Source organism: Leuresthes tenuis, unplaced genomic scaffold (assembly GCF_036924035.1).
Source record: "Leuresthes tenuis unplaced genomic scaffold, fLeuTen1.0.hap1 SCAF_6, whole genome shotgun sequence".
Taxonomy (NCBI): domain Eukaryota; kingdom Metazoa; phylum Chordata; class Actinopteri; order Atheriniformes; family Atherinopsidae; genus Leuresthes; species Leuresthes tenuis.
The window spans coordinates 28,222,759-28,228,768 of NW_027325360.1; positions in this window are offsets into that span (position 1 = coordinate 28,222,759).

A 6,010-nucleotide genomic window follows, 5' to 3' on the forward strand; every position below is an offset into this window, starting at 1 on the left:
TTTGACTTGTCTTGTTGATGTTGATGCATTTAAAGCTGCTTCTGAAATTTGAATCTCCAAACATTGTGGGGAAGCATTTTTAATGCATCTCCATATTGTAAAGGGGTCTCCACTCTCAGTAGTGTGCATGAATTCAGACACTTAGCAAAGTTTTCAGCTCATAGCTCTTTTGGAATCACCTACTATTTTATTAGTTAACTAAAGAAATGGTAACAAAGTGCCTAAAGATCCAATTTAAATAGTTTATTTTCTGTGTTGTCTGTTATGTGTATACTCAACACTGGTTCATCCCTTGAGTTAAGTATCTGATTCTCACGAAATTGCATTTTGTCGTGTCTGTAAGGATTTGATAGCCTAAACGACTAAAACAATCAAACTTTTGTATTATATATAAAACTATGGTATGTACTAATTGTAGGACTACTGTTGTCATTGCATTTGATGGATTACTCTATATTTTATGACAACATTTCAACCTTAAAATTCATTACCGTAACGTGTCCGGGCTTTTATTTTTGATCTTAAACCCAAAATTATCACAATACATCTCCATAATTTAATATACATATAAATAGATTTATACCCTTTAACTAGCAGTGTTATAATTTTGGGCCAAGTATTTGTGAATAATTATTTTCTGGGCAAAATACATGTGTCCGGAGCATGAACAATTCATTTCCATAACAATGATATTTGGCTCCATTAAAATCCCTGTGTTCCAATAAATTGTTTTTTTTTATCCCATGATGCCTTGTGTGGAAGAGAAGTTTCAAAATGGCTACTAGGTAAGATCATCTTTCAAGTTCTTCCAGTAGATATTTTAAAAATTGTAATTATATACACCCTTTGGCACACTACTACTGTTCATTACCGTAACAGGGTATATTTAAAATAGTTTTGTAGATAATTATTTTATATTCTGGGAAAAGTAACATATAGAGCCAAACTGTTAGTGAAAATATTTCTGCCCAGTCATGCTACCTATGCTAAATAATGCTATCAACTTGGAACTGCCATTCATTACCGTAACGCTCTGCATTCATTGTTGGCTGTAGCCATTTTAGCTAATACATTTTTTTTTCCTTTAAAAATTCATAAAAAATTACAGGGTCTCTTAATTGACATTAGTTAGTACATTATGAAGCATTAATTAACTGTTTACAGATATATTAGCAATTCCATCCATCCATCATCTACCGCTTATCCGGGGGTCGGGTCGCGGGGGCAGCAGCTTTAACGGAGAAACCCAGAAGTCTCTGTCCCCGGCCACTTCCTCCAGCTCTTCCGGGGGGAGCCCGAGGCGTTCCCAGGCCAGCCGAGAGACATAGTCTCTTCAACGTGTCCTGGGTCACCTCACCAGGGAGGCGTCCAGGAGGCATCCTAACCAGATGCCCGAGCCACCTCATCTGACTCCTCTCAATGCAGAGGAGCAGCGGTTCTACTCCGAGCCCCTCCCGGATGACTGAGCTTCTCACCCTATCTCTAAGGGAGAGCCCAGACACCCTGCAGAGGAAACCCATTTCGGCTGCTTGTATTCGCGATCTCGTTCTTTTGGTCTCTAGCTCGTGACCATAGGTGAGGATGGGAACGTAGATTGACCAGTAAATAGAGATCTGGATTCCGAAGGTGGAAAAAAAGCGGAAAACGACAGAGCGCAAACACAAAGAAACACTAAGAAGGCTGCCCAGAGTACGATCCATGGTGAAAGAGGGAACCAATGTATGGATGTCTTATTATCTGCTAGTTGCTATACATATAAGCCACGCCCCTTTGGCCGCTTCCGGCTTCTCTGACCGCTTCTGGCAGAAGAAGAAGCAGAAGCGGCGGGCGACCACAGCCGCTCACGACGCTTTTGGTGTGAGCCCCCGGTAAAGTGTTACCATATTATAAATATACTTGTGTCAAGACCAGCGGTATTCTATAATGTTGTATAAGGGTTAGAGATTTGGACAAAACATGTATAAAGGAGGGTTGAAAAGTTATTGATTGTTTGATTATTTTATTGTATTGTATTGATTCTTATTCGTATTGATTGTGGTTACACTAAACCTTATGAATTGCTCTTGATTCATTGTTTTATTGTAAAGTCGAGCTTAATTTCTCATTACCTAAGACAATCTAATCATTCAGTAATTCTAATGTAGCCTTGCATGATAAACAGTGAAAAAGACCATATAGCGTACTTTGTGAATACTAAAAACATGGCTTCTATGTATGAATGCCGTTTGAGGTCATTACCGTAACAGAACTTTTCATTACCGTAACAGCTTTTCATTACTGTAACACTTGCTGTATATGTAAATATTTGGATGGAAATGAGTGATACCTTCAAATTTTATTTTTGTACAGAAACTATTTGTCAAGTCTTTTCAGATTACTGAATTGACATTTTTTAATTACTTGTGAAATTTACACTACAGGAAAGATTTAGTGTAAAAAAAAAAATGCAATTTTGTTACGGTAATGAACATAATAACTAAAATTACTGTATCAATAAAAACATTTCTGAATGTTTACACTATGTGACTATTCTGAACTATTAACAGAACATGCATGGAAAAAATAAAAGGTCTACCTTTCATACATATTCAGTTATCATCAATTGAAAATGTGTTACGGTAATTAATTTATTTGGTCAACGACTCAATAAAACATTCCGAAAATGTATTAAAGAACGTGTATTGATCACTAATTTTAATTGAGCCAGTAAATTGAGACCCTGCTTAATACTAATAAGAGAAAAAAATAGCAAAATTGACCTAAATTTGTTTTTGCAAAGTTTAGGACAGTTTCGTGAGAATCACTCAATTTGTTTCTTTCTTATGCCTGAATGATTCAAAATTTAAAATTTGTTCCAACAGGAAAGTATATACCTTTAGAATCTTTAGTGGCCTACACAAAAAATTTAGTATCTCTGAAAATGGTCCGGTACAAGGACTGCACTTGGTCTAGTGTCAGAAGAAACACAGTACTGTAAATGGACATGAGTTCATAGTCCAAATCCCACAGTCTTGGGATACTCCTTTTCCACCAGTTCACACAGATCCCAGGCACCTTAATGACATGTCTGTGAAATTATTGAGCGCTGAGGCAGTCGATTTTCCTGCTGCTGCGGTGGCAGCTGCTGCTCACTCCCCCCTGAAATTAAATGTTGAAAGCGAAAAATTTACTTTTTATTTTTACAATCTTCCTTCAGAGAATGCATGCAAACTTTAGTTTGTTAGTTATTAATCTGTAAAGTTTATTTTTGTTTCAAACGTTGCTATGGTGGTTACTAAGGACGCTACTATCGCTGTAGCTTCTGTAAACGTCACGTTAATCACCATAGGCTACTTTTTTGTTTGTTTGTTTTAATTTGCTTTTGTTCCGGCTTTGCTGCTGAAACATGCTATAAATAAATATATACGCAGGCAACGGAGAAATAAGTTTGTTTTGGATGAACAACAGCGCACTGCCCACTGACATCTCCTGCATCGAATCAGAGCGCCGAGGCCAATGGAGAGAGCCGGAATTATTATATTTACAATTATTATATTTTCATACATCTGTGAAGATGTATTCACAGACAGCTAATATATAAACAAACAAAATAAACAACAGGTTTTATTTGTCATTCTTATGCATCACATAAAAACAAAATTGGGTTTCACACATCCACCGTTTGGAGATCAGTGCAGTTAATTTAAAAAATAAACATGGATAAATAAATCAAAACAGATGGAACAAAAGATAATAAAAATTATCATTGAATAGGTGCTCTAACAAACAAACAGCTCTCGACACCACACACTCATAGCAGTTTGGACAGGGTGGAGCGAATTAAATGAGACCAAGGCTGGCTGAATTTACTGCAAGATCAAAATGTTAAGAAACACTGCAAGTGTACGGAAATCCCTTCATCATCTTCACATCATCGCTAATAAACAACATTTGTAAAGCTATGTACCGGTATTGGCACTACAATATACTGAAGTCTTGGTCATTTAGGACCATCCTGTCAGCCTGGGGAAATGGATACAGTAGGTATAATTGGCCATATTAGGTAATTAGAAATATGAAAGTCACTGTAAACTATGGGGAAAATAGGGTCTAAACTGGTTCAAATTTAAAAATCTGACATTGTATAAAGTAAATTTTTATATACTTTGAAAGTATATTTTGAACACATGTGGCCACGAACCCCTTAAAACACGTTAGAATTATTTCATACAGCTTGGTGTTAATAAGGGTCTGAGAAAGTGCACCTCAAAGGGCCTTGCCTTAATGGAGCAAGATGAAAATTAAACTTTGGTGTAGGACAAAAATGAAGACATCATTGGAAGGGTCTTGACTTAGGGAGTAACATGTCAGTATGAAAATTGTTGGCTGCTCCTGCTCCTCCGAGGTGACCTTTGAACCTTGAACCTGAGACACTTTTGAAGGCTTACAGGGCAGCAACAAAATGGGAAACAGACCAGTTGTAAACAGTTTTGGAAAGCTCTTGACCTATACTACCATTACCTCCCACAGGTAACACCTGTAGGGGGCGCCACTAAGTAGGGTCAAAACCCAGAAAAAACGTGATTTCATCCCTTTAACTATAAGCAAGATCAAATCTGACCAAACAGATGTGCTTCGCAACCCCAAAACCTATAATAAGTCTAAACGTTTCCTGGCCACAATTTCACATATTAGAGGAAACACATTCGAACTAGAAAACATATGTCGCTGCCCGCCACTGTGTACGGCAATTTAGTACAAATTGTAGTTTTTATATATCGTACTTCCGGGTTAGGGTCGCGAAATTAGGGTTTAAAAAACACATATCTGCGCATTCTTCAACTAAAAAAGTATAACCCTAACATGTACGTTTATGTCGTGAGAAAAGCTATGTTATGAAAACATAAAAATATGCTAATTTAGACATGATTCCTGCCACTCTGTTTCACCAACAGAAAGGGGCGTGTTCAATAGCTGAAACGAATGGAAGCCATTTTTCACTGCAGAGAACTGCGCATGTGCACTGTTCGATTGTGTCATTGAATTTTCGTAGAATAATACACAAAAATCTGAACATAACTTTTTGTACGTTTTCATACGAACCCTTTCATGAGAATACCTTTCTGCCCACACACCGTTGCAACCATATATGTTTGAGAGTCAGACCTGAGAATGTATATATTCTAATATAAAACAACCTTCTGTATAAATCCTTTATTTCAGCAGAGCAGTATCTGAACGTGTCGCCCAGACTGGAGGGACAAGAGAGTGAGTGGCCGCAGCAGCGCACGCAAAATGGAGGGGGGGGGTTATACGCACCTCAAATTCAAATATATTAGTGTAGAAGAGCTGGAAAAGTGATTTTTGCATAATATGTCCCCTTTAAGACCCACCATCACCTGTGAGTAAACATGAAAACTACACAACTACTTTCCCTTTAAAGTGCTGTATACCAACCTGCACAGTTAAGCACAGTTTATACTTCTCCGTCATTTCGACGTAGCTACGACATCGACTTGGACCCCTACGCAGTAGCCTGACGTGCACCTCCAAAAAACTACGCATAGATAAGGGCTGTGATTGGTCCGCTCAGAACGTAATTTCCAGCAGTTGCATTTTCCGGTCTTAATGGCTGTATATGGCGAAGAAGCTCGTCAAATCGGCTCATTGACATTCGAACATATTGAAAGTGCATTTGTTCATCCAGGTTGTAAATTCACCCGTTCAGCCTCGACCGGTTTAGTGGTCGTACAGACCACCTCAGCGAATGTCTTCTCTGTCGCCTGTGCTTCAACATTAGCAATATAAGCATTTTTTCTTCACATTGATGAGCTCCAACTGCAAATACAGCTGCTCCACCTCGGTTGCCATTGTTTACTGTTGTTAACTGTGACCGGAAGAAAAAGCAAGGATTCGGCTATAACCCCTGAAACCACACAAACACACAGCCACACACCCCTACCAGCATGGTGAATTGCAGAGCAACGTATTCCCTCGGCGCAGAACGTCGAATGCTCAATGAAGACGTCAC